This window comes from Felis catus, chromosome B4, assembly GCF_018350175.1.
Source record: "Felis catus isolate Fca126 chromosome B4, F.catus_Fca126_mat1.0, whole genome shotgun sequence".
Classification (NCBI taxonomy): Eukaryota; Metazoa; Chordata; class Mammalia; order Carnivora; family Felidae; genus Felis; species Felis catus.
In genome coordinates this window covers 10,319,806-10,341,453 of record NC_058374.1, presented here as the reverse complement: position 1 = coordinate 10,341,453, position 21,648 = coordinate 10,319,806, and the positions used below count along the sequence as shown (strand labels likewise).

Here is a 21,648-nt window from a genome sequence, read left to right as displayed (position 1 = left end):
GGTTGCTTGTCTGAAATTCAAATGTAATGGGAGAACCTCTATTTTTCTTTGCTGAAATCTTGCAACCTTCAGAGCGTGGGTCCCGTAGGGCGTGAAGCCCATTTTGGCCACATGTGGATGAATTAACTGAATGGGTTACACAACCTCCATGCTTCTTGCTTTCCTTACCAATTGAATGTAAATAAATAATCATCATCTTCCTCAAGGGAAGGCCACTTCAAGACAAAGGGAACCCTGGAAAGACTAATTTTTTTTCCCCTCTACCTGATTACTATTCATCAAATACTTGCATGGAATTTATTTAGTAAGAGTAAGAACAAGCTGTTTTATTTTAATAATAAACTAATGCTCACATGAGAGCTTTAAATTTATCAGAAACTAAGCACCTGATGGCTTGATCACTCTGGCATCTCTTTGGTTATATGGCTCCCTCATCTGCATCTGTAGGGATGGATAGTGGAGACTACACTTTAAGCTCCTAGTAGAGCTCCTGGCACAGAGTCTACGCCCATTCGAGGTCCACAATATTACTAGTCTACAAACATCTCTGCAGGAATAACCTACCCGGTAACCTAGAGATGGCTTTATAAGCATCCTACAATGAGAGCTTCAGATCTGACAGATGATCTGGTGTAAACTTGTCATTTTACAGACAAGGAAACTGAGGCCTTAGGGAGATTAAGTGATTTACTCAGTGTCCTGGCCAGGAAGGTGCACAGCCTAACGTCCTTGGTGTTCTTCCCTTGTTCCATCATAAGACTTTGTGGAGATGAACAGGGATGCTCTACGTATCTAGGTAGTGGGTAGCTGAAATCATTCTACCCCTACAATGCAAAAATAAGAGGCATATTCAAACACATGCGCAAATATTAGCTGTACTGTTACAAAAGTTTATAGGAACACAGAGATTTCACTATCACCGCTGGAAGCTTAAACCTTTGGCATCCTTCCCAACAAAGACCCACTGAAATCATACCAGGGAACACCAGGGAGGTTGAGGCTAATGATCCGAGTAGAGCCATCTCCAAACAAATGCCAATTTCCAATTGTGAAACAGCTCAGATGAGTATCCAAGTCTCTTTGGAAACGATTAAGATGCTTGTGCAGATTACAATTACAAATGCTTATTAAAACAGCATGCCCAAGAAAGCAGAGAGGACAAACAATGACACATAGAAAGGTCACCGCCTGATGAAGTATTTCCATTAGGCAGCCCCGCACCATACTCTTCCCCTGGTTTTCCCTCTTAATCAGAGGCTAAAGAAGTGTGAGTGAGTGCTGGACTTGACTTTCCATGAGAACTGAAGCCTTCAACTTAGAATCCGTTGTTGTAAACATTTTCTTATGTTATTTGGCAGCTTGAACGTGCAGGCACATATCTGAGCTGACCTTCGTTGGCTGAGGTTCCCTCGCAGAATGCTCGGCAACAGAGACTAAATATTTCTGACGTTGCTTAAGAAAGTAGTCGTGTTAAGTGGGTTTACACTTGGCATTTTTATCGAAAGCACGGTTTAACAGGAATGGCGTTAAATGTTCCAGTTAGAGACTGTGTGTAATTACTATCCCAAAGTCACGTGGAGGAGGAAACAGGGATGCCTGACACGTGTGCTGAAGGCTGGTCGGACTGGGGGGGGGGGGGGGGGTGAGGTCTCACCTACCCTCAAGTTCAGCTCCCTTTTATTCTTTTCAGAGTTTTGGTGGAACTCTTCAGGTTCCAGATATGCATTTGAATTTTCAGGGTTTGGTGGAGAAAACTGGGAGGTGAGAAATATTGTCAGATGAAACCAATGGAAAATTCTAGGAAACTGTCTCCACTGGCCAGATAAATAGCAATCACTTAATAGCATTCCTTAGTGCAGCTGACCCATATAGCACAGTTCATTATTTAGATGATAAAACAAAGGGTTTTCACAAAGTTCTTCCATAGATTTTAATAGGCTAGGCTTTCTACTTTTAAGCTTTCATAACTAAGATTATTTGTATAATAGGAACAAATTCTAAATGGTATTTAAAGGGAAAATGAACTTTGATCTCTCCGTTGTGGTGAGCTTCAATTCTATCAGCCATAAAACTCTCTTCCTCTCTGTCCATATAGGTATAAAATGTATGCATATATATATATATATATATATATATATATATATATATATATATATTATAAATTATATACCTTTTATAAAACATAAAATAAAATTTACATGTAAAATAAATATGTACCTATATTTTGTGGTTTAACGTAGTTATTGTTCATTTGTTAAAGGATCTGAAAGAAGTAAATAAGCTAATAGCATGAGTTTGGGAAAATTCTGTGCCTTGTTTCTCTCATCTATAAACATGGATGATAATGTAATAATGGTACCTGCTTCATGGGGTTGTTGCAAGGATGAAATGAGATAATATATGTAAATGCTTAGGATAGGGCTTGGCATATGATTGTTATTCAGATAGCAGCTGATACTATACTTACAAGGGATTTGTTATGGATACTATGATCTCCCCACATTTAGCTTAGTATTTTTGAATGACTAAAATTGTTTTGATGGTTTTTACACACATTTGACACAACTCGGTCACTCTACTTTCTCATCTGTAGGAAAACACACACATGCACACCCAAACATTTGGTTTTTCAAATCAAAAACCATATCTACACACCTGTACGTGCACACACACATGGCTCAGGTTGCAATGTCCCTGACTTTATGTCTCCTGCCTACAGTTTGAAAGCATTAAGTGCAGGGAAGAGGGAGACCTACATCTGACAGGTTATAGCCTGAGATGAATCTGGACTCCCCCATCCCCAAACCAGATGGGGTGATAGTCCTAGAACCAGTTTCCATCCCTCCAAGTGCTCCGGTCCCCACATCTCCCCTTTCATCGTCTCAGACTGTGCCGGAAAGGTCTGTAAATGCAGAATCCGTGCAACTAAAACACTTTGGGACACTGCTCAGATATCGAATTGTGAGTTAACAGTATGTAATTTCAACTACAGGCTCATTATACATTTATTTTTAACTAGAACTCAAGAGAGTACAGACCATACCTATATATATTTTCTGTTTCTATGTACCAAAAATATGCTTGAAAAAGTGATCCTGATTGTGATTTTCCCCCCGCAAGGAAACAACAGAAGAATAGAATTGTTAAGAATAATAGAATTATGCTCCATCGCAAGAAGATGTTCCGTTTTCAAGAGTCCATAAACATGCAGGCTTTTATCCATATAAGTAAATGATTTCTAAAATTTCCATTTTGGATTTACCTGCACCTATCATAGCTTCACAAGTCAAAATCGTAGAAACGTACAGAAATTTTCTTATCAGAGGATTCTTTGAAATGCACCAATTTGAGGCACCCTGTTTGGGCCGGCCAGCTGCTTTCTGAGCAAGATGAAAAATAAAAATTGGTAATAAATAGTCTAATTTTCTTTACTTCAAATGATTAGGGTTCAAAACTCATTTAAATACATGTTCTCCTTCTCTCCCTCCCTGTCCCTCTTCCATGTGAAAAGACAGTAAGCAAAAAATGGGTAGAGAAAAATAGTAAGTCAGGTCTACATGCAAGAAGTACAGATAGTTAATTGCTTAAAAAGACACCTTTTCCCCTGAGGTTCTTCCAATTGAAGTCTGAACTTTTTCTCACTGAGCACATATAATTAATCTGTGGAACTTAATCCAATGGGGTTTTGAGGGCATTTTATTTTGAGTAAAAATAATGTCATGCCTAAACCAGTAAAGCAGCTTTGACTATCGACTTAAACATACACGATCGCATATGTGTTACTATTATTCCTTTTAAGCATTATTTATATAATTCCTCTCCTTTAGGCAGGGAGACTCCCCACACTGGCAGCCGAAGTGCCTCTGAGGTCAGTAAGAGGCACAGAGTTGTACCCACGTTTGTACAGAGGGAAATGAAGGTCCGCTGACAGCAGGGTTCACATCAGGTGCGTTCGGAGACGCCAAACGTTGTTCCGCGCCGTGCAGATGCATAGGTGGGCGAGGTCTAGCGCCCCCTATCCGAGCGCTTGTTGCATTCCAGCCAGGGAGGAAACGGACTCTTGAACCAGTAGCCACAGCACAATGTGACTCTTGCTAGGCAGATATATAAACAGGGTGCTGCAAGAGAACAGGAAGCCCCACGGCCTCTCAAGTAGGAGAGAAACGAGTACACTCATCTTTTAAGATGATAATGACGGCAGCACAGTGGGAAGCTCTGGAGTCGTAAATGAGAGTGGCAGGAAGGCTTGTCAGAATCTAAGAGCGTCTGAAAGAAACAATGGGGATCTCCATCATGGCTGAAGCAGGAAGGAAGATGAGAAGGACCTTAACTCAGGAGGTGCTTCCAAGGAGACAAAGAAGTGTTTAATGACAACTAAAAATGTGTGGGAGGGACAGGAGCCAAGTCATTGGCATTTTTCAAGCTTCCGCCCTAGGTCTTGTGCCCTGTCCGTGCCAATGTCACATAGAGGCATTCAACAGCCACACACACAATCACTTCTCTCCCCTGCACAAATGAATCTCAGATTTCTCCAGCTATTTTCATGGAATTCCAGATGCACGGGGTCAACGCATGGCTTGCGAGGTCTTCTTAAGCTGTACTGGAGGCACCCTGGACTCAAGATGTCCAAAATCTACCCCAGATCTGGTGCTCCCAGAGGATTCCATCTTGGCAAATGACATCTCCATTATGCCAGAAACTCAAAAGTCATCCCTGAGACTTTCTCTTCCCTTGGCCCCGCATCCACTGTCACTCCAGATCCTTAGATTTTACTTCCTGAATGACACTGGAACCTGCGCCTTTACCTCCAGGAACAATGCCACCATCCCAGCCAACTACAATCTCTGGCCTGGACATCCCCCATGGCCCCCAAAATGCTCTCCCTACTGTCCTCCTTGCTATTGTCTGGCTCAACTTTCAACAATGTTCATCTCTTCATGGTGGTACTCTTTCTGTTGAAAAATGTGAGTGGTTTCCATTGCTCTGAGGATGAATGAACAAAATCCTCAATGTGGCCTAGACTGTGCCTTAACATCTTTTCTTGCTCTTTTTGCTAGGTAAGCCCTACATATGTTCCGATGTCAGCCTAACTATCCCACGGGAGTGCCTTTCTGGACATCCTTAAGTAGGTCAGAAACCCATAGATAATTCTCATGGCACGCCATATCTCTCTATTTGCCTCTTAGTACAGGTTCTATTTTGTATTTATTTTTGTATTATCTCCTCAATGTGTTTCTCTCTGACTGGATAGTAAACCCATGTGGCAGGGGCTAGGTCTCTTTATGCTCACCGCTGGATTCTCGTCCTCTGGCAGAAAGCTGGCACGCATTAGGTACACAATAACATCTGCATGAAAATAGACTAAAAAAGTCCATGGTTTCTAACGAAGGAAGAACAGGGAGATGGATGAAGTCATTGCTCAGAGTTGAGAACAGAGTTGGGCAGTGGGGAGTCTGGCAGATGAATTCAGTCTGGGACAAGTTATAGACCTCCATGGGATACCCAGGCAGGTGGCGGAATATACAAAATACTTTTGAGAGAAGTTTCGAGAGAAACTGAGGAATCGTCATGCGTCAGTACTTGAAACTTGGCGGTGCTAAGGGTGCAGATACAGAGAAGAACTACAAGCTCAAATTCCTCCAGGGACCCCCTAGAAAAGGCATGTGTGTGCAACGGTAGAGCAGGAGACAGGTGGCAGTGTGCATGAACTGGAGGGTGTAAGGCATGCACAATCAGATCAAAACAAAACCTCTTTGCAGCAAGACAAAACACTTCTGCAAATTCCACCCAGCCCTTTTGGAGGGCTGTTGGGTATCTTGGAGAGTAGAGGGGAAAAAAGACCTAGGTACACAGAGAAGCCAGCAGAGGAGAGGAAGAAATAAGTATCCCAGTGGACAGAACCAGTAGAGTATGGTCTCTTGGAAGCCAAGAAAGGAAACTTCTCAAAGAGAAAGGGTGAGCCAACACTATTAACACTTCCGAGAGTTCAAGTACAATGAGGATGGCAAATAGGCCACTGGATTTGGCATCAGTAACCTTAGCAGGGCAGTTTCACGAGAAACAGGCTAGAATTCATGGTTTCCAGCTCTGGAGCCAGGTCAATTTCAGCACTCTTTCTATAAGTAGGGATTACCACAGAACACGGCTTCTGCCCTTAGTTAATTCGGGCTCCCTTTCACTAAACCTAAATACCTCACGTTCTCCTTCAGTGTTATTTTGAAATTCCAAATAAAATTTAAACTGTAACTGAAACAAAATCAAAGCAAGAGTAATTGTGAAAATGGTTCATATTCTTATAATGTGAATACTCTACAACCTGGAGAAGTATATGGGACAGGAATTATCCCCATTTTCTAGATAAGAATACAGAAGCTCAGGTAACCTAGGACTTCTCAGGGGTCATACAACCAGTTGTATGTGCCAGTCACAGTGGGCCCGAATCTGGGCTCCTCCCATGTCACCACACTGGATGTTTCCCGGTTGGTCCACTTGGTGATAGGCTACTAACAGTATCAGCCAACCACACCCCTACCACAGGAAACACACACACACACACACACACACACACACACACACACACACACACACACACACACAGCAAGCCAAGCTGACCATGCTTCAGAGGTTCAACCTTCCACATGGAAGAAGCCATGTTGCCGTGCTAGAGCTATGGAGGCTAGAACCTTCTTCAGACTCCAGGACATAGACTGCCTGCTTTTCTCTCATCTGCCCTATAAGTAGGTAGCCTCTGTGATCATGCTTTCGATGTAAGTTAAACCTCATCCCTAGAGAGAAACCATTTCTCCTGGATGTACAATGTAAGTGGCTGGGAGGCTGGATCTGCTTAAGTCCTCTGCTCTTGGCACCTGTGTGTATCATCGATGTGCCAGTGACAGGGACATCTTGTGCTGGCTGAACAGATGTAAAGGTCACCGAAGGTGCTCCTCGAGGTCTCGAGAATGCTTATTAACCCCAAACTAATGGCATATGATTACCTTGTAAAATTCTGCTGGAAAGCCTCAATCAAAATGTAGTTTCTGAATAGATACTGCCAAAACAATTTTATTTACCTCAAAGTAATTGTCAGTAACATCAGAAATGTTTGGCTTCATGGACAAGAGGTATTAGTAGCAACAGTAGCTTGTTGAGTGAGTAAACTATGGAACAAGAAATTCTGAGGAAGGCAACAGGTTCACTAACATTGTTTGACTACATAATAGTATTATTGCCCAAAATTCAGAAGAAAGAGTTTAATATAGACGGATGTACTCATTCCCTGTCTTCTACCTCTGACTCACGTGAAACGTGAATTCTCTTCATACAGTCTTTCTCCCTCCATTGCCGGTCACGTTCTCTGTATACCATCCGGAATCTTCTGGAACCAGTTTCCAAGTCACCTGTCTGAACTGCTGACACCACGTAACTCTAAGCTACAGATTTCCAGTTTCCTTTTTCAGCTCCCAATTTTCATTCTTAAGGAAGAGTCAGAATAGTGCACATGAACATATTTTATCTTTCCTGTACTAGAGGTTTTCATGTTGAAAACTCTAGTTACAGCCTCTGGTTACATGCTGTCTTTTTAAAAGAATATCTGCTTAACTTTAATCCATTACCTGGATCTAGAATATACTAAGCCCAGTTGTTATATGGCACCACCTGCGGAGAGTTTAATGGAAAAGGAAGGCAGCAAATTAGTGCCATATGATCAGCTTGAGTAATACTAAGTTTGTTTACCCAAGGCTCCTCAAAAGAATGGACTGTATTTTTAAGATAGGACTCGTTGTCCATATCTGCATAGAGGCTTGTCGCTACGTAGCTGGACATTTAATTTTCCACAGATTCATTTTCCTCCTCACAGACAGCTCTTTGGCTATTCAGCATGTGCATAATGCAGAGAAAAATAATTATAGGAAAAGGGACACAGAGAAATGTCATAATTAAACCGTGCATTTGCAAAATACATTCAGTATACCTGAAACATCTTGATTGCTATAATCAGGTAGATTAGGTTTTCAGCAAATACTTTTTTAAACAGAGGTTTATCTAAAGTCAGAAGCAAGAGGCAGCTCTCAGAATCACCTTATAACACAACATTAACTACATTTGCCTCCAATTACTTTCTCAAAATCAGATATAAAGAGAAATCAAAATGTAAACCAATGGATCTGTGAAGCATTAGGGCATGTTTCATGACCTTCTAGAACAGGTTTATTTTTCCCTCAGCTGAACTCACATCCACAAAAGTCTCTGTGTGTAGCAATGGCAAATGCAGAAACTTATTGCCTCAAGATGTGACTTAAACTTTTATTTCTCAGTTTGGAGATAAAAGTTCAGAGCAAATACGGTCGCGGGGGTCAATGAAAGTAAAAGATCTATGTGAGAGAATGGTGTTACCACAAGTTTAAAAACATTCACTGTTTTTATAAAGAAAAAACATTGTCTGCCAAAATAAAAATATGAAATGATGATCAAAAGGGATTTAAGCCAATTACTGGGGCGAAAAACCCAAGCTATGAAATAGAGTCAAGGGCTGCAAATCCTCTTAGTCTCTCTTTTTCTACGCTATGGCTTATATGCAAAATATTTCTCTCCGATCCCCATCTAACTAATGGGCTCGTAGAGAGTGCGGGTCATTCTGCTCATTTGCTGAAGGGTGACCTACAGAGAATAAGTAAAAGACAAGGGAACCAATTTTATGGAAAGAAAAAAATATATATATTAACTAGAGAATTAAAGCTTAATATAGCTTTATCCTCTAGAGAGCTCTGCCTGATTGCAGACAGAGCTTAAAACCAGGATTCAGAAGCACAACACGTTAGTTCCCTTACGAGAGCTCTGCCCAAGATACGTTCAATACGTGGAAAACCCCTTTGCCGCCTGCCTTCTGTAATGAGAGAAGACAGGAAGCCAGATACCAGTCTGGGAGCCAGGGAACTGGGTTTTACTCTCCCACTCGGCTACTGGTTTAAAATGAAACAACATCCAAGTTCTCAGGAGCTGCTTGCCTCAAACACACTCACCCCTCTTTCAAAGATGAAAACAATGACCCTTTCCTTCCTTTCCTACAGAAATCCGAGTTGAGCAAATTATGCTGTCCCTTCCTGCCACTTTCTGTCCTTCATCAGCAATGCCAGGTGCCCAGAGATGAAATCTGCCTCCTGCTCCAAGGGGACAGCAGGGGAAGGAGGAGGACAAAGGCGGCCAGCCTGGAGGGGACCTGATTAGAATCCAGGGTGGGGCGGGTGCCCACAGGGAAGAAGTTATAAATGAAATTAAAGTCTTTAAGAAATTCTGCCTCAAACCACTTTCCTCTCCAGTGGTCTTCTCTAAGCCCCGTTTTTGTGTATTTCTAGCTCTTTGACAAGGGAAACTGACACTTTTGATCTGGTAATTTAACGGCAATTTATTGTGAAGTGGTAATTTATTAAGTAACAGTTAAGAGGGGAGAGAGCTCTCCTAGCCAAGGAGTGTTCCTGACTCAGATCTTTCTAGACACAACCTATGTGGCTTGATTTCAGCTATACAGAAAGCCTCACTAAACTTCTTCTAATTCCTGAATTCTTCTGTCCCCACACGCCACTTCATGCAGCATAACTGGAAGTCTTAAAATGTAAATTCCCTAAGATCATATTATGTTGATTCACCTTCATAGTAAGCTATAACTGATTGATTTCTCTGAAGAGCTGTATCACACAAGAGGAGGCTGGGAAAGCCCTATTACTTTATTTGGCCCCAGGGCCAGATCTGAATCCTAAATGTCTTCAGAGATACTCTTTCTATACCGCAGTGACTGCGATGAAAGGCCCATCACGGTGGGGGCAGTTACCTGTTGTGAGCTGGAAATGGACTCCCATGAAATGCTACACCTCTGTGCTTGCAATGATCATGCGCATATTGGATCTAGCATCCGTTCCACAAACGAGCTTTATTTTTGTTTAATAGTAAAATGTATAACCACATCCTGAAGAATAGGCCAGTTTTGTGGTGATGAAGACAGCAACAGTGGGTACAGACCAAAGGCACCAAGAATCAAGTTGTTTCTTCAAAAGTCACTTTCTATCTCTCTTGGGCATAGGACAATAAATTATCCCATCTGTCATCTGTCCACAGATTCCTATAATCTTTGTAGGGCAGGTTTTGCAAAAATCCTCTTTTCTTCTCTTCCTTGGTCTCATTTCATGACCTGTCCCCCTTCCCCAAAGGCATGAGCTCCTATTATGGACTGATGAGATCCCAGGTCACTATAAAGGACAGGTGGGTAGAAGTGTTGGGTCTTCCTTAAAAGGTAAAGTGTGTCCTGTTTCTTGCCTCAATACGGCCAAAGTGAAAGGTAATCCTGAGTCTGAGAAAGTCCAACTACCCCTCTCTCATTCCGTATATATTCTCTCTTTTCTTTCCAATATAGCTCAAGCCAGCTCAGCATATAATATCTGGAGAAACATATTCTCTCTTGCTGCTTTCTCTGGTTCAAGTTCCCTACTGCTCTCCAGGCTGCCTTGGCTTTGAAAGGTCTAAAACTCAGTGGAGCTATATATACAGTCCATTGGCTAACGTACGAGTCGGCAAACTGTGGCCTGTGTACCGAATCCAGCCCACTGCCGGTTTTTGCAGACTTTTACTGGAATGGTGCCATGCCCATTCATTTATATATTGTCTCTGGCCACTGCTACAATGGCAGAGTTGAGTAGTTGTGACAGACGCCACATGGGTCGTCAGCAAAGCCAAAAATATTTATTGACTGGCCCTTTATGGAAAAAGTTTGCCAACCGTTGGGTTTAGACCATTGTCAAATGGAGTCGAAATACTCAGTATTTGGTTACCTGCAGTTGAAACAATCTTAACTAACAGACTGAGGTTTTTGCAATGTGACACAGGCTGGAAGTTATTTGGGACCATCTAGATTAGACTTGGGGGTTAAAATGAATACATAGTTTAGCCTAACTCCTCAGCTTTATACATACTGGGGTTTTGAGGCAATGCTACATTTAATCATAAACTATTACTCTGCTTCAACTTGTTATTGTTTCTTTCAGGCCATGAGGGTCTGGGTTTGGCAGAACTGGTGGTACAGGAGGCTAAGTATCATAGAATGTTCCAGCCTCCACCCGACAAAGAGATTCCTAAACAGTTTTCAGAATCCTCAGTTGAGAAACTGATGGGCCCCATCTTGTTGCCTGTATCTTTGGTCCCTCTGGAAACTTGTACGAGACGGGTAGGCGTGGTCTAGATCAGGGCCCAAATATTCCTGGGTTCCCTGAGCATACTGCCACTGAATAGCACCCAATCCTCCTTTCCATCTGCATGTAAAAGAACTCCATTTGTTGTGACACTCAAATGTGCACATTTCATAAACACCCAATACAGTGGGCCTTGTGATAGAGACAGGATTTCTGCTTTCATGGAAGTTACTCGGTAACCCAAAGGAACAGATAAGTAAATAAAAAAACACATTCCATGCTGCACAGGAAAGGAAACCACTGACAGAATGAAAAGTCAACCTACCAAATGGGAGATAATATCTGCAGATAATATATATGACAATGGGTTAACATCCAAAATATGCAAAGAACTCTTATAACTCCATAGCAAAAAAACCACAAAAACCCACAAATAACCCAATTTAAAAATGGGCAGAGTATCTGAATAGATATTATTTTCCAAAGATGACACACAGATGGCCAACAAGTACATGCAGAGGTGTTTAACACCACGAGCCATCAGGGAAATGTAAATCAAAACCCTAATGAGATATCACCTCATGCCCGCCAGAACGGCTATTATCAAAAGGACAAGAAATGGTAAGTGTTGGCGAGGATGCGGAGAAAAGGGGAGCCTTGTGCACGGTTGGTGGAAATGTAAATTGATGCAACCATAGTGGAAAAGAGTATGGAGAGTCCTCAAAAACTTAGAAACAAAACTGAAAATAGAAATAGAAAAATAACCCAGCAGTTCCACTTCTGGGTATTTATCCCAAGAAAACGATGACACTAATTCGAAAAGATATCTACACCCCCGTTTTCACCGCAGCCTTATTTATCATAGCTCAAATGTGGAAACAACCCAAGTGTCCACCAATAGATAAATGGACAAAGAAGATGTGTCATGTACACATATATGCCATACAAATACAGAACAGAATACTCCTCAGCCATAAAAAAAAAAAAAACAATGAAATCTTGCCATTAGTGACAATATGGATGGACCCTGAGGGCATTATGCTAAGTGAAACAAAGAAAGAAAAATACCACATGACCTGGCTTATATGCAGATTTAAAAAAAAAAAGGAAAGAAAAAACCACCAAAACCAAACTCATAATACAGAGAACAGACTGGTGGTTGCCAGAGGTGGAGGAGGGGGAGGGGAGTTGGTGAAACGCGTGAAGGGGTCAAAAGGTACAAACTTCCAGTTATAAAACAAGTCAGTCCTGGGATGTCACATACAGCATGGCGACTGCAGTTAATAAAACTGTATTGCACATTTGAAAGCTGCTAAGAGAGATCTTCGAAGTTCTCATCACAAGAAAAAATGACCCTGTAACTATGTGCGCTGACAGATAGATGTGAACTAGACTTAGCGTGATCATTTCACACGGTACGCAAACATCGAAATGTGTTGTACAACTGAAGCTAAGACAATGATCTGTATGAATTACACCTGGAAAAACCCCCACCTTCCAAGTAGTCCTTTAAACTACATCTCTGTGGGCACCTGGGTGGCTCAGTCGGTTGAGTGTCCGACGTCCCCCTCTGATCACGATCTCGTCTTTCATGGGTTTGAGCCCCGAGAGGGGCTCTGGTGCTGACAGCTTGGAGCCTGCAGCCTGCTTCGGATTCTGTGTCTCCCTCTCTCTCTGCCCCTCCCCCACTCATGCTCTGTCTCTGTCTCTCAAAAAATGAATAAGCATTAAAAAAAAAAGTAAATCAATTGCATCTCTGTAGAGTTATCACTACACGTTGAGGAAGCTCTCATGAGGCAAGTGGCTGATTTGAATAGGATTATCAGGCAAAGTTACATTCAGGAGCTCAGGTTAAAATACACCTTTTAAACACCTGTGTTTCATGGAGAAGAAGGTAAGCTCATTCCAGCTTTTGGACCCTGGATAGTGGTTGTTATGGTCCATAATGATGCTAATGACGGTGGGAAAGAAATGTCATGTGCCAAGTCCCAGAAGAAGCATTAAGCATTAAGAGGGAAGGTGACACAGGAGCATGAGGACAGACAGGAAACCTGTACCCCGAGCCCTCTCCTTAAGCACCCTTTACAACATGGGGTTCTAGTATTCTGACACTTTGAGCCTGAACACATGCGTGGGAGTGTAGACAGGTACCAAACTGAAACACGGGCAACATTTTTCCAGTTTGCAAAATCCTTCCACTTCCCCACCAGGAAACCTGATAAAATATATAAACTGCCGTTTCCACAGGCCTCTGACAATTCTTTCTGGCTTGGACATTTGTGTCTCTATAAGAATGAAAAACTGATGCAATGAAAAACAAAATGGAGTTCCAAAGCCCCGGTTCACTGAAACACCTGCAACCTGGATGGATTGCAATCTTCAGCCCCACAGGACCAGTCATATGATTGCTAATGTCAGTATGTGTCAGCAAAACTCATCCCTGGAACAGCTGATTTACATTATAGCCCCGGTTCAGAGACAGAACATCTGAAAACAGGTTTGTAGTTTAGTCCATCAGCTCTACAGAAGGACTGGGAATAAAAGAGCCTTGAAAGAAAATGAGGATCAATATAAAGAGAATTGCTTCGCTGCCAGAAAAACTTGACAGTGTACGAGAAGGATACATGGCATGCCTCGGAGGTGGGTCCTGTGGGAGGGTGCCTCTTTGTTCCACCTCCCATTGATCAGATAATTTTATAGATGGGGATCCTTAGGTATAATCTGGTTCAATCTCTCATTTTACAAATGAGGTACATATGGGTGTCCGTGCAGATACCGACTCGACCAAATGCACCGTCTGGTGATAGAAAGGATGCAAGTATGTGCCAAGATGAATCGGACAAGGAGCTTCCCCATCTTCAGAGAGTTCTCAGCCTGCTGATAAAACTAAGATGTCACAGAATAGTAAATAGCGCACTTGCACTTGGGGATCTAAGGTTTCGATTTGGTGCCGTGATCACTGAGGGGAAGAGAATCTTCCTTCCTGTAGAGAGGAGGGTGGGGTGGCGTGGGAAGGCATGGAGGAGGCTTTAGTGAGAATTCTCAGCCCAAAGTAAGTATCAAACTGGGGTCAGGACGAGGCTCTGCTGGAGACACAGTGGTAAACAAGACACACAGCCCCCGTCTGGGAATAATAGGGTGTGTGGGGGGCAGTTAACAGATTTGAAGAAAGGAGAGTGATTAGTTGATCACTCGAGGGGCCCTCTCTCGTTGCACTAACGTGGAGAGGGAAGGTGACACAGGAGCATGAGAACAGAGAGGAAACCCGTACCCCAAGCCCTCTCCTTAAGCATCCTTCACAACATGTGATTCTAGTATTCCCACACTTTGAGCGTGAACACATGTGTGGGAGGACAGGCATGTATGTGGCACATTCTGCTTTCTGTTCCCAACTGCTGGGATAAAAGGGACAGAGGATTCTTCTCCACTTTGGGAAAATAGCTTCACTGTGGTCTCTGACCTTTGGGAGATGTTATCTGATCATATGGGGAGTTTCCTCCTGTGTTTCTCCTAACAGGGGATGCCAAAGACCTGGATTTGTTGGTTTCGATCTACTTAATGCTGCCAGTTCAGCCCACGAGAGAAAAAGGCCAATCTGGGGGAGGGAGGGGGGGCAGGGAACACGCTTGTCAACTGAATATTTCTCTATAGATTATTTGGGTCAACGGAGCGGAAACAACTCATGAGGGTTTTTTGGTTTTGTTTCAACACTGGCATTGGACGAAAACACGACGGCAGTGGCATCTAACCAACAGGTAAAGGGATTTCTCTACATTTCTATGTGACTTTTAGAATAACCTTTGTCGTTATTAGTTATGTCACGGGCTACATTAGTCACGCTTTGCGAAAAATCCTAGATTATTCTCCAATATAATACATTATTTAAAAGGCCCAGGTCTTGTGTTCGCTTTTCATAAACCCATAATTCATTCTACCTAGAGAATTCTGACTGGATGTTCTATTTTCACAGCCTACATCCCCCTCTGCTCTGCAAACGTTTTTTTTTTTTTTTTTTTTTTTTTTTTTGAGAGTACCCAGCAGTAACTGGGTCACAATTCTTCAAACTTCCCTAAGGGAATAGGAAGAATGATGTGGTGCACACTTTTCCCATCTGAGACACAGTTAAGTTAAGGCAACATGCTTCATCAAGCTACCAATGTACCGAGGAAAGGTGCTGTGTCAGGACAGTATATGACATCATCTTTTAAGTGCTCTGCCTCTTCGAAGTTGAGACAGCAAAACCCAAGCCCCCTTTGTGGCAAATGAGAACAATAACACCACCACCCACTTGGCAGGGCTGTTGTAAAGGTTAAATGAGATATTAAATATAAAGCACTTAGCAACACACCTAGCACAGAGAAAGCATGAATAGTTCTTAGGTCCCCCTCTAAGAAGCTAGTCCCTGATCTGCAGATGGCCAGCCTACCCTCGGTGGACACCCAGAGAGCTTCCACACAATCTCTCCCCACTCCATGCGTCTCCAAGATGTCACGTAATGGGAGCTAAGGAGCATCTACACATGGCATCCATTCAAAATTACAAAGCATGTTTTCCTCTGTGGATTTGGAATTCATCTTGGGAGACTTATCAGGCATGTGAAAGGGAAATGTCTCCTAAATGAGCTAGAGAAAGCAACGAGGAAAAAAAAAAAAACGAGGCCAAGCAGTTACTTAAAACATGTCAGGATCTGGTCTATTTTTTCCATCAACATGTGCTGTTCTCATTAATGGGAGTTTCTCACACACTCTGTAAGGGAACAGGCAAAAGTGTATCTTGTTATAGCATTACGACTCATCCAAACATTTAAGGGATACAGTAACCCGTAAATTTTCTCCAGACTATAATCGCATCTTTGTGAGGTCACATGCTCATGACCTATAACATCTCTGACCTTTGAAATACCCATAAGTCTCCTTTAATGTATCCCCCCCAATAATGAGGCAAGTTTATAATATGCACTTTGTCATAGGAGATTTGAAAACATCTGTGGGCCAAAACCACTTCTATTTTCTTGTTCGTCAAATCATTAGCCTCACTACTGGATGAAAGGTAGGCTATGTGGCCAAGGGGCCACATCCAGCCCACTTCCTGTTTTTGTATATACAGTTTTATTGCATCACGCCCAAGCTCAATCAGTTACATATTGCCTGTGGCTACATTCATGTTACAATGGCAATTGTAGTTATGACAGAGGCTGTGTGGCCAGCAAAACCTAAAGTATTTACTATCTTTGCCAACCCCTGCTCTAGATCATTCTCTTGTGTAGAAAGAATAAATTCTCCTTAATTAAGAGGCCTCTATCAAATTCTCAGAGAACTGAAGCATGTTCCCTGTTATCAAATCCGGACATGTTGCTGATTAGAACAGGAATGAGAAGCTGAATATGGGATTACTCAACTGTCAGGAGTCATTCATTCATTCCACCTAACACGCCGCCTCCATTGGGATAAATACTGGCATTTGAGTGTGAACAAAATACATAAAGCCTTTGGTCTCACAGAGTGTAGAGTCGATGAGGGGGACACACTGACCATTTCATTAATTCATTCATTAATTCATTCAATATCTGTTATGTACCAGGAAATATCTTAGGTACTGTATTTATACCAATTATCACACAAACCATATATTCCAATGGGGAAAAGAGAGAATAAATACATATGAAAATAGTAGGTATTGGTAAGTGCTACCATGAGAATATCAGTGAATTATATGAAATTAAGATTTTTATGAGCGAAAAATGGCTAGATACTGGCAATTTTATGTGGTTCAGCCTATTAGGGAGATATGCTAGACTTCTGGGCGACTTTAATTTTTTGTTGCGTGTATTTCTAGAGAGAGAGAGAAAGAGAGCACGAGCGGGGGAGAGGGAGAGAGAGAAGGAGACACAGAATCTGAAGCAGATTCCAGGCTCTGAGCTGTCAGCACAGAGCCTGACACGGGGCTTGAACTCACGCATACCATAAGATCATGACTGGAGCTGAAGTCAGATGCTTAACCTACTGAGCCACCCTGGCGCCCCGGGGTGGCTTAAAATTAGGGGGGTCAGGGACGGCTTCACTTAGCAGATGAAATTTGAGCTAAGACTAATGACAAGCAGCATCCTGCCTGCAAAGAGCAAAGGAGAAGATTTCCAGGCTGGGAGAGTGATTAGTTTATGCAAATATCCTAAGGCCAAATTAGGCTTGGCTTGGTTGAGGAAGAGAAAGCAGACCAGAGCTGGAGGAACAGGAGCTGTAGGAAAGAAGGAGGTAGGCTGGAGAGGTAGTTGAGGGCTAGGTCAGGTGCCATCTTGTAGGTCAGGACGAGGATACTGGCTTTTACTTGAAGAGTAAAGTCACATGATCCGACTCATGGCTTTCAAAGTGTTCTCATTCCTCTTGTGTGGAAAACAGACTATAAGAGCAAGAATGGAAGCAGAGAAATGTGTTAGGAAGCAGCGCAGAGCTCCGAGCAATACAAAAGCATAGCAAGGAAAGTGGAGACAAGTGGAGAGTCCTGAGTGTTTGGGAGCTGAAATCAACAAGAGCCGGTGATGGTGGGGGATGGAATCAGGAGGGGAAGTGAGGGACAAGGGGGGCTGCAAGGCTTTCCGACTGGAGTACCCGGCTGGATGGCCATGTGATTCCTAAGCCTGTGAGCAACAGAACAGAGCCAGTCTTGGGGGAGATATTATATGCACAGTCTGCGACCTCGAGTCATTTGGCGGACATAGGATCGGCTATACCGAGGAGATGCTGGGGAGCTCTAATGCCAGGTCTGGGCTGAGCATCTTAAACCAGGGGAGAAGAGATGGAAATAGAAGCAAAGGTGGTGAATAAGCTGCTCAGCACAGAAGATGGGGGAGTGGAGACAGCTTGTCCCGATGACCATTTAGCACTTCATCTTCTGGGCTCAACTCCCTCACCTCTGAAGTTTATTTATTGTGGGGTGGGGAGAGGGGGAGAGAGAATCCCAAGTAGGCTCTGCACTGTCAGCACAGAGCCCGACATGGGGCTCGATCCCACGAACCATGAGATCGTGACCTGAGCCGACATCAAGAGTCGGACACTCAACCAACTGAACTACCACCCAGGCGGCCCTCACCTCCTCATCTCTAAATAGGAGACTTAAACTAGATTTGGGGTTTTCCAGACTCTTCCACAGAAGTGATACAGGGACTGGGCAGGGGTACAGGAGAGGCCAGGTATTCAGAGCCCCACCCTGTTAAGTTCCCCCAACTGTCAACTTTTTTCCCCTCAAGAAGTATCAATGAATATTGACTCTCATATCAATCCCATTGCCAGGCCGGTTCCTTTCACAGTCACTTCATTTCTCCTCCTCTATGTGCTCAGAGTATTTCTTCCTGATTTAGATGACTTTGAGTCTTTGAGTGAAGCTTTCGTGTTTGCGCTTTCTCGATGGTAGAGAGGGGAGTCTTCCTGTTGAAAATAGTTGGTGTGCGTGTTTGAGGAAGTCATGCCCCCTGAAGTAGCCAATAATTAGAACAGCCAACAGCACCATCCCCAGCCTTGACTTTTCCATTTGACAAAATGGACCTAGGATGGAATGACATCAAATATGAAGTTCCCGAGAAAGGTTGAGGACCTGAACTTGGGTCCCACCACCAGACCTTATCTTAAAACACTGAACTGTGAGGTAAACAGATTTAGAAATGGTATCTTGCGATCACTTCAGGAGCAAGAGGTCTGGCAGAACTCCAGGCCACAGACCTGGGGCAAACACCCGACGATACGCCAAGCTATGCAGGTTTAAAAGTCTTTCTATCCTTGAATACCAAGCACTCTGCTCATTTGTTAATCACAGGCAGAAATGATGCTCCTTCTCTTTACTGGAACTGAGTCTCTCACCTCTGAACTTGCAAAGCTTTTTACTGACATAACTCCTGTCACCACCACCCTGGAGGGCATTAGCACACACGTCTTCATCTGCTGGTTCATCCCACTTACAAGGTCACGTTGTATCTTTGCTCCTCCCACATATGGTAGGCAGACAGTGTTGGCGAGTGAATGGCTCAATGAATGGGAATTAGCTAAAGAGATGCCTCATTGTACACAATTAAGGATTTAAAATGCAATTCCCAAACACCACCCCCTTTCTAATTCCTTACCCCAGGAAAGGATCAAACACAGTTAAAAGCTGATGGAACAATGCTTGCCAAGAAGAGGTGTGGACAGAATGAACTTGGTGTTCACCCAAAGTGGTCAGTGTAAAAATGTTTCTCTTTCTCAGGACTTGCCAGTCCAAGCTTGTGAAGCCTTACTTATTCTAGGCATAAAATCAACTTTGGTTATGTTAGGCACACATTCAGGGGAAAGACAACACTATCGCCGAGTTTTAAATGGGTTAAGACTTGGATCATTATCTAAAAAGGCCTTTGGAGGGCTGCATTGCCAAAATTTGTAACACACACATTCCTAAAGCTGGGCCCCACCTTATCCACTTGTGCAATAATGTTAATAAGTTAACCACCCAAAACAATTTTTTTAAGAGCACTCTTAAGAAATATTTCAATTTTAAGAGTCGGTGACTAATCCAGCTAAAGAAAAAGGAGAATAAACTTTATTCTAATAGCTGCATCAGAGAACATTTACAGAAGTACTTTACCATCTCTTGATTAAAAATAAAATTTAAACCTACAAACAGAAGAAAATATCACGGACAGACCCATAAAAATGTTCGTGCCCTTTCGTCTAGAAATCCTGGGAATTATTTGATGAAAGCAAAAAGCTATATGCACAGATCCTTCAGTAACCTTTCTCAAAATGTCACTCACTTCAGGAATCCTTTCCTGATGCTCCAGGTGGAAACACCGCCTTCCTCTGGAACCCCAGTAATTGCCTGTACCTTTCCCACAGCACTCGGTCTGTTTCACCTAGTCTCGTCTGCTCTGAACAACCAACTCCTTGCAGCCACTGTCTGCATTACCAGCACCTTTCTGACTTTCTAAGCACCCAGGACAGTGCATCACTATGGCGGTGGGCGGGGGTTGCTTGGTATGCTATCAAAAGTCCTTCATGGAGTGGAACACCTTAGAATTCTTGCAAACAAATAAAGAATCTAAATACCAGCACAGGTACATGGATAGTAACGACTACATCCTGTTATGTTGTCCTGCAGTAGGAAAATAAACACACTTTCTCCCTTTTTCTTACCCCTCAAAAAAAGTAAATGCTACCAACACATCAATAGTAGCTCAAGTGCACTATTTCCCAATAAATGAGTTGTAAAGAAACACATATACATAGGTATATTTTAAAGCTACAAGCACAAAGATGTTCATTGTGTTGTTGTTCACACAAGGGAAGGACTGAAAACGTTCTAAATTTTCAACAAACAGGGTAATTTAGTAAAATATGGTACATCAACGTCACCATGCTTTATCTAAACGTTGAAATTATGGTTATGAAGGGTAGGCAGAAGCATCGAAAGAAGTTTGATATTTAACTTGAGAAAGGGCAGATTATAGAACGGCACATACTCCATGACGTACAGCACGTAGCGCACGAAGTTCTAGAAAACAAGAGGTAAGAATTTTGAAGAAGAAAAGAAAATGAAGATTGGCCATTTTTTCTTTTATTTGCTCTTTTCTATTATGTTGTTGCTTTTAAAAATAATAAAACTACACAAAAACGAAGGGAGAACTCGTACGAAGGAAATAAGTAACAGCTAATTAATACGAGATAAATGTCAGGAAACAGAGGTCCCAGTAAGGTACACACTTCTATTCCTTATTTGGGTCCAATGGGGTTAGTTAGGTATTTGGGACAACATGGCATCATGGAGAACGACGTTTAATAAAAATCCCTCAATTTAACACTTTTAGATCTTAAAAACTGCCCGAAGTGGTTTCATTTGCTGGAAAATAGCACGTGGTGTCAAGTTAAATCTAAAATTCATTGTGAACTCTACCAAAGGGGTCAGTTTAGACCCAAGTAGGGGGGTGGAGGGATGCAGGAACTCTGCCACTCTGCACTCCATGGGTTCCGATTTCTCTGAGCCTCTGAGAGATGAAGAGGAGCAGAGACCTCAGCTCATAAACTGTTCTCATTTAGTTTTAGGGTCAGTTGAGCTTTTAATACTGGCTTTTCCAAGTTAGACTTGAGGAGGAGGAGGGAGTGGAGGAGGAGGGGCAGGAGGGAGAGGAGGAGGGAGAGGAGGAGGGGGAGGAGAAGGGGGAGGAGAAGGGGGAGGAGAAGGGGGAGGAGGTGGGGGAGGAGGGGAGAGGAGGAGGGGAGAGGAGGAGGGGAGGAGGAGGAAAGGGGAGGAGGAGGAGGAGGAGGGGGGAAGAAGGGAGGGGAGGAGGGAGAGAAGAGGGGGAGGAGGAGGGGGAGGAGGAGGGGGAGGAGGAGGGGGAGGAGGAGGGGAGAGAAGAGGGGGAGGAAGGGGGAGGAGGAGGGGGAGGAGGAAGAGGAGAGGGAGAGGAGGGGAGGAGGAAGGGGGAGGAGGAAGGGGGAGGAGAAGAGGGGGG

At 43.0% G+C, this 21,648-nt stretch overlaps 1 protein-coding gene across 3 annotated transcripts in view; it reads right to left on the bottom strand.

Moving 5' to 3' along the window:
- The window catches only part of CELF2 (CUGBP Elav-like family member 2), an 840,819-nt gene that overhangs the window by 506,187 nt on the left and 312,984 nt on the right, over positions 1–21,648 (bottom strand). The gene's annotated exons all lie outside the window — the stretch shown is intronic.